At 41.7% G+C, this 12457-nt stretch overlaps 1 protein-coding gene across 5 annotated transcripts in view; it reads right to left on the bottom strand.

The window, feature by feature from the left end:
• The window catches only part of ZNF518B (zinc finger protein 518B), a 45616-nt gene extending 38408 nt beyond the window's left edge, over window positions 1-7208 (bottom strand). Inside the window, exon 1 of one of the 5 annotated variants that reach the window (XR_012882450.1) lies at window positions 6950-7208. The gene's annotated coding sequence lies outside the window, so the exon portion shown is untranslated. The other 4 variants (XM_075858146.1, XM_075858162.1, XM_075858153.1 and 1 more) reach the window with 4 other exon arrangements.
• Window positions 7209-12457: the final 5249 nt, after the last annotated feature.

Here is a 12457-nt window from a genome sequence, read left to right as displayed (position 1 = left end):
TTCATTAGCTACTAGATCGTGATACGTGGCTATGACGTGGCCTTGGCTTTCAATTGGATAGAATTTTGACGGTACCCTGAGCTCAGTGTGTGTATATCCATCATTTGCAATTCCAATTTCTGAGTTGTCAGGTTTGGGAGGAGGTTTCATTTTAGTATTAGAGATTTGGAAGTGTCTAGCTCGGGTAAGTTCTCTAGTGAATCGGTGGAGATCCAGGAAAAGATCAAACCCATTTGGTCCTGATGTGGGGCAGAAAAGAAGTCCTTTTTTCAAAATGGATAGTTTGGAAGGGTTAAGTTTGTAGTTGGAGAGGTTAAAAAGGTGTATGGGTGGATCGCTAATGGTGGTTGAGCTTACTGCTGTTCTCTTTTTCTTTTTGCCTCCTCAGCATCCTCTAAGGCATTTTTCTTTTTTTGGGGTTGTTGAGATTCAATGGAGGAAAATAACTTTTCATTGTTTTGTATACTGGAAGACGGTGGTTATGGTTGTCCCTAAAAAAGGGGCCGCAGGGGTGAGAAATGGTACTGAGGCAATAGCTCCTGCTGAGGTGTGATCAATAGTAAAAGGGCGTGGGGAGGGGGGACCGATGGGGAGGGTTCTGGAACAGCCCATGGAGGGTCATGGATAACTAGCTCTGAATTGTCATGCGTGCAGAGAATAGAAAGGTTCAATTAACTCATGACCCTTTCTAAAAACCTCTCCTACAAAATAAACCAATTTGTACCTACCGTAGAGCTCAAACCCTTAAGAGTTTACTGGCCCCCCGCCGAGTCAAACATTGGGCAACAACAACAAAAAAACCAAACCCATATCAACTTTGGGGAGCTTCCGCTGTGAGAAAACACGTTGCCTCTGTTGCTCTAGCATCCAACACAGGCGCAAATCCTTCACTAGTAACAACACGGGTGAAATATTCACACTCAAACATAGGCTGACTTGCCAATCACAATTTGTTAGCTATTTAATTAGTTGCATTTGCGGAGCCCAATACGTTGTACGCACCACCCAACCGTTACATTGTCGCCTAAACCAACACCGTTCAAACTGCAAGAAAAAACTGTGGACACAGCATTCCCAAAACATTGCACTGTAACACATGGGGGAGATTTCAAATGTTACCAAATAATACCCATCGACTATATAGATGCCTCTCAAGCCAACAGGTTTGAAACTCTTTGCCGACGCGAGGTATATTGGATAAACAGGTTGAATACCCTAATCCCCACCGGTCTCCATGCAATTTCCGAAACAATACTCTAATATTGCGTTTCTTTGTAAACCACTACGAACATCCAATGAACGATATGGTAATTACCTCCAACATGAACTTGATTAAGCGAGTGAGATATATGTGTGTATTAATATATACCTATATATTCACACTACGTATTGCTGGCACCACCACTGTTGTTACTATTGTAATTTCTATTATTGTTACCAGCCTTGTGTTTATAGCGATTTCAAAAACGCTTTACTTTCAACCAATGAGCGCGCAGTTCCGGCGCATTCACTAGATACTCCAGCCGTTTAGATGTTAGATCGTATTTAGCGGCTCGTACTAAGAAATACACCCCTTCTTCCCTCTCTACATTCCCCTCCCTGTTCATACCCCAATCCATTTCTCCAGACCCAAATTTATTTGTTACGTAACCGTTATCCAGCAGGTCCGCTCACCAACTGTGCTGAAGGAACGGCATTTCTTTGTTTTTCAGAATGACTTTACCAAATCCCCTGATATTATTATAGGTACCACTATAACGTTTCTGTGACTAGAACATACTGTCATCACCCTTATTTTTCCACTACCGCATTTGTTTTGTACATTATTTTATGTTTTATGTGACAGGTGCCCTTTGACCTTTGCTTTTGACCATTTGTTTCCCTTTTTTTTTTTTTAAGCATAAATACATGTACTGCTTTTTACTCTTCCTTTATTTTCCGATACTGCCTGAGGAAGGAGCTGGTTCGGCTCCGAAACGCGTCGCCTGTATCTATTAAAAGACTGTTTGACCTACACAGTGTCTGCTTCTTCACTACGACACAGGAACCAACAGTGAATTACGTTCTAAGGGACCAGCATCGCTTCAAGGGTTGATTTTTGAGTTTTTTACCGACACCGAGGTGTTATTCTCACAATCCCACTATCCTACTAATAAACGGTCTAAGTTTTTGGTTTCCGGTACAACCCGTGGCTTAAAGTTCTCTGGCGATTAACTACAAATTCAAAGTCTAACATCTTGAGGGGTGCCGTGAGCAAGACATCACCAGGTGAGCATATTTATCACCACATCATCTATTTTAGTAATGCCCTATGGTTGCGCCGGTTTGTATTCCCTTTTTCTTCTAGTGAAACTTGTAGAGTTAAAGGTGCACTCACAGTCAATAGAAGGAATGCCTGTTTAACAATTTGGGTGGTCAGGAAAAAGGGTTCTGTCTGCCTGCAGGCATTCCTTCTATTGACTATATGTATTGTACCTGCTGACTACCCAGGGTCACAATCTGTTTTTCTGTCTTAAAGGTGCACTCACCACCCCCAAAAATTTAAAGTCTATGAAAAAGCCACAAAGCAGTTAACACCACGACCATTGGTAAAACATCAATGAACTGCAAGCAACCAAATACGTAGATTAATTATGTTCTATCAATTGTAATTAATAAGATTAAGCATCAAAAATCCATACTGAACTATACATATTTTTTTATGTTTTTATTTTCTGTATTTACATTTTTTATTCTATTTTCTTGCCATGATTATGGGGCAGCCATCTTGACTGAGCTGCTTTACAGTACGAACATGGACATAAGATAACAAAATCATAAAATGACGTGTTGGCTTTGATGGAAGTGTTGTGGGCATGCTCTGTGTCATGTGCAGAGGTTGGAGGAGAAGCTGATCTGTCCTCATCACTTACAGCCAATGGTCCTCCTCTTCCTGTGCTCGAGAAAAACTGTTGAGTTGAAACGCTGCACGACCGGATTAAAGCTATTCTACTTTTTTGCATCAAGACGTGAGTGCATTCTATTACTTTTTTGGTGGATATTGTAATGGGGTCATCTGGATGGAGCCCCCAGTTGACTTGCACCACGCATACTATTGTGACTTTGGATGCCGTTCTTACAATGGTGCGATTTTGTGTAATCTCCTCCAGCTTTATAACAGAGGTGTTACCTTCCATTGTATTCCTATCCTCGGATAATAATGAGATTACTGACCCTGCCCCCAGTGTATACAAAAACGGACAAGTCATCACTACAAAACAATTCTAGAATGGAAACAAAATAACAGTGTAATCCGTATATAGGGTTAAATCTGGTGGATAAACAACGAATTACTATCCCACTGTTAGGCCTCGTTCACATCTGCGCCATGGTCCAGTTCGGACGTTCCGTCTGAGCTTTCTGTCGAAATGGGACCCTGACTGACACAAACCAAAAGGTTTCCGTTTCCATCACCATTCCGTTTGTGTCACGGTCCCGTTCCAATTGTAGGCTCAGACGGAACGTGACCCTGGCGCAGATGTGAACGAAGCCTTACCTATATCCTGCAGCGCCCAAGTACCTGTTATTTTATTTACTATCTCTATAAAGCAGGAATTGTCAGCTCAGAGGAAAACGTAAAAAAATAAAAAATAATTATAGCATGAAAGCTCAATTTCAACTATAGATTCACTTTAAAAAGGACAAACTGATACCTCATAGGATATATATATATATATATATATATATATATATATATATATATATATATATATATATATCAAATGGAAAATCTTTAATAATGAAAATATTATCTAAAAACAAATCAGCTCTGTTGAAATTATAGGTATAGCAAAAACAAATATTTCATCTATTTTACAAAATGTTACAAAGTCATCATTTATGAATAGGCCGATGTACCCGGTATGTTGATGCCCGCATGGTACTAAATGTCACGCCACAATTATTGAAAAGAAGACAATGTATCCTTCAATAAGCACAAAAATTTACGGAGAAATAAATGTGTTGCTTATCACAACCAATGAGATGTTGGATTCCCCCTTATTGTTTTTTTAAATATAAAATATTTTACGAAAATTAAGTTACAAAGATCTGCTTTTCTTAAAGGCTCTTATGTAAGAATGTTTTTACCAAAATGTGATTACTTTGCAAATGAGACCTAGAGAAAATGTGGTTTGGATACTGCCAAGCTCCTCGCCCATTCTCTGCCCTCACCTCCTGGCTGTGAACCTCCAGCAAGCAGTCTGTATGTGATAAAGCTGCTCAGCTCAACGCTGTATTCAGATTAGATAAGGGGCCAAGCAGCGCGGCAACCGGCGTACAACGACTGCCCCCAGCCTTATTAATTCAATTTTATTCCAAATATTAACAAAAGTTTAGGAAAAAAAAGTCTCATTGATACAGGTCTCTTCCTGGCAAGAGATCAAGGGCATACATACCATAGAGGTGGACAATGCGGCTGCTATGGGGCTTAATACTAGTTGGTCCATGCCCTTTGCTAATAAATGGGGAGACCCTGTGAGGACTCCCCTCTCCAGTGTATTGATGGAAAATAATGGGGTAGGGAATTGGCCTAAGGGTAATGGAAAGGACATGGAGGGGGAAACTAAGGGTCCTCTTATATGGCTGAACATGGGCCGTGTAAATGAGCGCCGATCAATGAGACAGCTGGTCGATTGGCGCTCGTTTGTTCCTTTCACAAGGAGCTATGATCAGTAATGTGTGGGGACCAGCAGTTGTTACTACGATCTTTCGTCTCCATACATTACCATCATGTTGGCAGCACGTTGCCATGTTTAAACAGGGTGATGCGCTGCCGATTACGATGATATTTGGTGCAGCATAAGCGATACAATCAGCAGATGATCCGGCGTTTGCTCGTTCATTGGCTGATCATTGCCCTGTTTACGCAGGACAATCAGCGGGAATGAGCATTCAAGTGAACGCTCTAATTGGCACGTGTAAAACCTATGGCGGGCTAATCTATGCTACGGGGTCCCCTCCTGTCTATGTATGCCCCTGCACCAGATGAAAGTACACGAAGGCGAGTGAAAATTTACTACTGGAAAAAGTACAAACCAGTAGAGCCCTGTTTACACACGCAGATTATTATTTGACGCTTAACAATTTAAAGCAATAGTAACAATAAGCACAACCAGCAACAATAAAAGCTTTATCTATCGTTGCTGGATATGGATTGTTCATACATTTGAGATATCGTATATTCAGACTTGTCCCTGTAATACTGGTTTGGCGCTACCATGAAAAATGCATCCGAAATTGTTCCTAAAACGCACAATAGTTGTAATTCCCTAAGGAATCATATACTGGCTGTAATAATAGTCATGTCGTTAAAAAATAGTTACAGGTAAATAATAAAGTGTATGATCACGCACCTGTGGAGGGATAGTAATAGATATATACACACACACACACACACACACACATATATATATCTATCACATCTGCTGCAGTCACTCCATATATATATAGAAACACCATCCAACCCTGCACATTCCCTCACACGCCGGTCTGTCAGTGACTTGGTGATATAACAGTGACTATTACGGCCATGTATCCGCAGGGTATACTCTGATCTGCACGGTGTATAAAGTAGGCCGTCATTTTATTTTTGCTCCACTTATTTATCATGAAACTGAATCAAACTACTCCATATTTACTTCTCCAATAGAAATCATCCCCCCACAGGCCCTTTATAATACCTACAAAAAGTTCTCTCTCACACTTCTATTCTATGTTGTGATACGACACAGGCCAAAGCCTGAGACTGCACCACTGAGGCTATGAAGACATTTCAGCCTTCTAAAAGGTCTCCGACACTTGTTAGGCCTCCTCGGGCACCATGGCTGCAATGTGCGGCCACTTCGCCACTCGTTCTCCGCCTGTCCAGGTGGGACAGTAATCGTGTGAACCCCGTTCTGGAAATCGGCGCTGGGCCCCGCATCTATCAGACATTTACGGCATATACATGTCTAAGGTGGGTTTAACCCTTTAAAGGAGTTTTTTTTTTCTTTAAGAGAATCCTTTCTGCAAAAAGTTTTGTCCTGACACACATTTCCACTGCATCAGACATTATATACGGCACGACGCCCTGTCCAATGAATAGGCAGCCATATATACATGGATGAGCCAATTCTGCCAAAGCGGGAGCCACCTTTACTTAGTGGTTCTCCCATTTAGCTTGTAAAGGGGGGGGGGGGTCCTGAGAAGGGAACCTCCCTCAATGATATATACATAGATATCTCTCTCTATCACACATATATATATACACACATATACATACATACACACACATACATACACACGGTTGCCTGAGCCCACCACATACAGCTACTAGTTTACATTGATCTTTGTATAGGGTCACATTGATCACAGCAAAAGATCAACAGATACAAAATTATTTGTGCGCATTCCTAAAATTTGATAGGAAATGTAGAATCCGTATCTTACAACAATATTGATAAAAAGAACAAAAACTGCTCCATGTGGACAGGACTTTAAACAAAACCAACACATTGCCAACAAAAACCTATTGTGATGAGCCCCAAACATGCAAAGAGCACTCAGAAGTTAGTAAAGTACACGGTTAACCATTTCAGCACCGAGCACCATGACAACGATTGCCTTGACGAGCACCGCTATAAGCCACACAATGCATTAACCCCTTCCTGGCTATAGGCCCCATAGTCCCGATCCTTTATATACACAGGGTGTCATGAGAACATTATCACAGACCATTCTGCAGAGCATTGATCTCCTCCTCGGGGTTTTCACGTCGATTCAGAGCGGCAAACCCGCCCCCATTCTCCTGCACACGGCCGCATTAACCAAGCACGCGCCGGATAGGATGTGATCACCGTCCCCTGCCCTTGTCCACACGCGCCCTCAACAATCCCGAACAAGAGACATCGTCACAACGATCCGGGATCACCTCGTCAGCGGCCGGAACGGGGGCTCCTCACCTCGGTGGTCTTCATTGTTTACCCTAGAGATCCCGAATGTCAATCATTCCGCTCACCATGTGCAAAGCGCTCCTGATCCGAGAACAGACGGCCGCTGGCCCTGTCTGCCATGACGTCAGAGATCCTGTAGACGGCGCTCCTATTGGCTGCTGGGCTACGTGTCTCCAGTAGAACTCTACAGGAGGAGTGGCTGATGGCTCAGCTATAGAGACAGAGCAATATTAGAATATGGACATCACAGCGCCATCTGGTGTTCAACTACCGGAAGGACAATCAGCTGTGTGTTGCTAGAAGTGAAATGGTTTTTGTCGCTGCTGCAGGAAGGAGGACGGTTTGTAGTCGGCTGCATTTATAATATTTTCATTCTTTACCTTCATTGTAATTTATTTTGTTTTTCTTTTTTTGTATGTAAATATAAGACGTTAGGTTTCCTCTTGTGGGAAGTCGTTTAATATTCAGTATTATCTTGAAGTTATCAGTTATGACATTATAAATGTGTATTGCCCTGCACCCCCATCCCTGCCCCCTCTTTTACTTGTGGCATGTGTCACTGTCATTATTTACTGTGATTTTGGTGTTCTATTCCTGAAACAGGAGGATCAGGCTGACCAGGGCTATCAGTCTTGCCAAATAAGTGAGTGTTTAGGGTGGAAAAGATAAAAAAAAGTACTAATTTTAATGTCAAGATGAATAGATTTTTTTAATTAACCCATTAATAACAGTCACATAAAAATAGGGAAAAAAAACCCGACGTGTCACTTCTTTTATTGTAGATATTGTCCCACGTTTACTAATAGTGTCTAATATTTATACAGTGTAAACTTACACCAGGCAAGCAGAAATTGTGCCAAATTTATCGCAGTGGTGCATGTTGTATGATCATTTTGGGGCATCTTGCATGATCCGTTAGACACTTTTTTTTCCTTATATTAATATTGATTTGGATTATTTTGCACCAGAATTTTGTGCCAGTTTAGTTGCGCATTTTTGTTGCACATTGGGGCATTTAAGCCACACCCCTTACCTGCCAAGCAACACCCCTTACCTGCTAAGCCACACCCTTACCTGCTAAGCCACACCCCTTACCTGCTAAGCCACAAACCCTTTTGGAAAACCAGGTGTCATATCAAAGTTATGATAGAAATTAAAGGGAAGGTGTCACGAAAAAAATTTTTTTTATATGTTATTGCTTTTAGTATGTCATTAAAATAAATTTTATTTATTTGTGTTCTTGTGTTGTACTTTTTTCTTTCTTTTACTTCTCTATGGGGGCTGCCATTTTTTTTTCATCTCTGTATGTGTCGATTAACGACACATACAGTGATGGAATACGGCACATACAGCCCCATAGAGAATGCGAACGGGAGCCGTTCCATTCACTATAGCGTACGCCGTCTGTGTGGGAACGGCGCATGCGCCGCTCCCACACAGTCCAAAAGGAAGGTCTTCGGCAGAGCGACATCCGGCGCCATTTTCATGTGGACCGGAAGCCGCGGCCGGACAGTAAGATGACTACTTCCAGTCGCGACTTCCGGCCATATGTTCAGAAGCAAGGACTGGGAGCGGAGGCAGCGACGGCAGCGGCGGCAGGAGCAGGTAAGTTATGTTTGTGTATGTGATGTGTGTATGTTCGTGTTATACTATGTGATTACCACTGTATCTAATCCTCCTACACTGTGAATTACCTCAAAAAATGGCGGCACACAGTGTAGGAGGTTTGAACATTCAACCCCCTCCTTTCTCCTGGCACTAGCCAGGATAAAGGAGGGGGGATTGTTTGAGGACACTAGAGCGAGTGTGTCTACACCAAATTTGCAGCATAAAGCAATGAGGTTGCGTTACCACATGCCAATGCTGCAATTTTGGGAACTGCTCCCTCTAGTGACCAGCACATGGAAGTGTTATAAATTAAAAAATTAAAAAAATTAGAACAATGTGTAATCATTTATATACTAACAGTTTAACTAAAAAAAAGAAAAATATTTTTCTAGCGACACATTCCCTTTTAAAAGTGTCTAGTGAAGTGCAAACATGAAATAATGTGTCAAACTGCGCCAATTTGCACCACAATTTACACATAATACAGTTTCTAAACCCATACAAAGTAGTAAATCTGCCCCATTAAATCGTATGCCTTTCTTAGTAAAGGAGATAGCTGGAGTGGTTTGCACCAAATGTAATAAAAGGTGCACGTCTCTTAATATAATTGGCACATTTTGTATTTGCCACAAAATTTGCGCCATTTTCAGGCTTTCTAAAATTCGACTAATACTATGGGAGATTTTAAAATCTACTTTAGGTAAATATAGTGCAAAATTTATTCCTATAGGTAACAAGTATAAACTACTAAAATGAAACCCCACATGGCTTACACCTTCTGTGAAAGGGGCAATACATGACAAAAAAAAGGGCATTTGAAAATTACAAATCTGAGGGTACAGCTGTAGCCTTTGTAAATTATAAAGAGCTTAATAAAATCTGTAAAAATGTATTAAAATCAGCAAAAATACAAAATGAAAGACAGGTGGCCAAGGATAGTAAAACAAAAGTATGTCAAAGGAAAAAAAACCAAGGTCTGAACATGTAGGACCCCTAGATAATGGTAATGGGGAGTTGATCACAGGGGATCAAGAGAAGGCAGAGATACTAAATGGGTTCTTTAGCTCTGTATATACAACAGAAGAAAGAGCAGCTGATGTAGCTGCTGCCAGTGCTGTTAATATATCAGTTGATATACTGAATTGGATGAATGTAGAGATGGTCCAAGCTAAATTAAATAAAATAAACGTACACAAGGCCCCGGGACCAGATGGGTTACACCCTAGAATTCTTAAAGAGCTTAGTTCAGTTATTTCTGTCCCCCTTTTAATAATATTCAGAGATTCTCTAGTGACTGGTATAGTGCCAAGGGACTGGCGCAGGGCAAATGTGGTGCCTATTTTCAAAAAGGGCTCTAGGTCTTCCCCGGGTAATTATAGACGAGTAAGCTTAACATCCATCGTGGGGAAAATGTTTGAGGGGCTATTGAGGGACTATATACAGGATTATGTGACAATAAATAGCATTATAAGTGACAGCCAGCACGGTTTTACTAAGGACAGAAGTTGTCAAACTAACCTAATCTGTTTTTATGAAGAGCTAAGCAGAAGCCTAGACAGAGGGGGCACTGTGGATATAGTGTTTTTGGACTTTGCAAAGGCATTTGACACAGTCCCTCATAGACGCCTAATGGGTAAATTAAGGACTATAGGTTTAGAAAGTATAGTTTGTAATTGGATTGAGAATTGGCTCAAGGACCGTATCCAGAGAGTTGTGGTCAATGATTCCTACTCTGAATGGTCCCCGGTAATAAGTGGTGTACCCCAGGGTTCAGTGCTGGGACCACTATTATTCAACTTATTTATTAATGATATAGAAGATGGGATTAATAGCACGATTTCTATTTTTGCAGATGACACCAAGCTATGTAATATAGTTCAGTCTATGGAAGATATTCGTGAATTGCAGGCAGATTTGGACACGCTGAGTGTTTGGGCGTCCACTTGGCAAATGAGGTTTAATGTAAATAGATGTAAAGTTATGCACCTGGGTACCAACAACCTGCATGCATCATATGTCCTAGGGAGAGCTACACTGGGGGTCACTTGTTGAGAAGGATCTGGGTGTACTTGTAAATCATAAACTCAATAACAGCATGCAGTGTCAATCAGCTGCTTCAAAGGCCAGCAGGATATTGTCGTGTATTAAAAGAGGCATGGACTCGCGGGACAGGGATGTAATATTACCACTTTACAAAGCATTAGTGAGGCCTCATCTAGAATATGCAGTTCAGTTCTGGGCTCCAGTTCATAGAAAGGATGTCCTGGAGTTGGGAAAAATACAAAGAAGAGCAACGAAGCTAATAAGGGGCATGGAGAATCTAAGTTATGAGGAAAGATTAAAATAATTAAACCTATTTAGCCTTTAAAATGGACGTCTAAGGGGGGACATGATTAACTTATATAAATATATGAATGGCACATGCAAAAAATTGTAAAACCCCCTCAAAAAACAAGGGGGCACTCCCTCCGTCTGGAGAAAAAAAGGTTCAAGCCTCAAGATAAGCAGGCGACAAGCCTTCTTTAGGTCTTATTCACACGAACGTGTCCGTTTTGTGCACGTAAAAAACACAGCGTTTTGCGCGCGTTGCAGTTCCGTATGATATCCATGTAGTGTGCGTGTCTGCGTTTTTTACGCGCCTATGTCATCCGTATGCCACGCGTTTTTTACGTCCGCAAAATAAACTGAAGGAGGTGTTTTTATTTCCTCATCATTTTTTTAGCAACTGTTGCGTGAAAAAAGCATAGCACACGGATTTGCGTCCGTGTGCTTTCCGTGATTTTCACGCACCCATTGACTTCAATGGGTGCGTGATGCGCAAAAAACGCACAAGTATAGGACATGTCGTGAGTTTCACGCAGCGGACACACGCTGCGTGAAAAACACTGAATGGCTCCATTGAATTGCATAGGTCCGTGTGACGTCCGTTTTAACGCGCGTAACACGGACGTGAAATACGCTCGTGTGAGTTATTCACACCACTCCCAGCTCTTGGTTGAACTTGATGGACATGTGTCTTTTTTCAACCGTACTAACTATGTGTCCTTGGAGATCAAGCCCGCTTTTCTCGTTACTTTCTAAATTTGGCGTGTAACAAGAAAATGTTGTACATTTTATCAGCAAATTTGTCACACATAGCTCTTTGCACCTATTTTTGTCAAAGTTTGCGCCAAATCCTGTAATAAACTACATGATAAATGTGGGTCATTAAATTTATGTCTCATGTGAATATAGTTGGTGTCTAAAGGGTTGGCCACTTTACATATAATCTGTACAAGAGAGTGGGTAAGGGGGATATAGGCAACTTACTAATATTTGTTCTTCAGTTGTCGGTTCAATGGGAGGTGTTGATGAAAAGGTTCGCATCATATGTTCCTCCATCAATGGCCATTTTCAGGAGGGGAGCGGCGGTGCCATCCGGGGAGAATATTTGGCTTACAAGGGGACGTGGCTTCCCAATGCGACTAAACAAGGCAGAACATCTGAAGAGCAGGTATTAGTAAGTTGCCTTTATTCCCCTAACTACTATAGTGTGTGTGTGTGTGTGTGTGTGTGTGTGTGTGTGTGTGTGTGTGTGTGTGTGTAATATATATGTGGTGGCCAACCCCTTAAAGATGTTTCTGACTTTGGGCATGACCACACATGGCGGAATTCCTCCGCAACTGTCCGCATCAATGCCGCACCTAATCCGGGTTGCGGATTACGGCTGCGGATCTGCACAAAATGTGCAGAAAATTGATGCGGACTAGCTGCTGCGGACTGCGGGAAAAGTGCTTCCCTTCTCCCTATCAGTGCAGGATAGAGAGAAGGGACAGCACTTTCCCTAGTGAAAGTAAAAGAAATTCATACTTACCGCCCGTTGTCTTTATGACGCGTCC

Source organism: Rhinoderma darwinii, chromosome 1, assembly GCF_050947455.1.
Source record: "Rhinoderma darwinii isolate aRhiDar2 chromosome 1, aRhiDar2.hap1, whole genome shotgun sequence".
Lineage (NCBI taxonomy): Eukaryota > Metazoa > Chordata > Amphibia > Anura > Rhinodermatidae > Rhinoderma > Rhinoderma darwinii.
The sequence above is the reverse complement of the archived record's forward strand: the minus strand, read 5'-3'. Positions and strand labels throughout refer to the sequence as shown.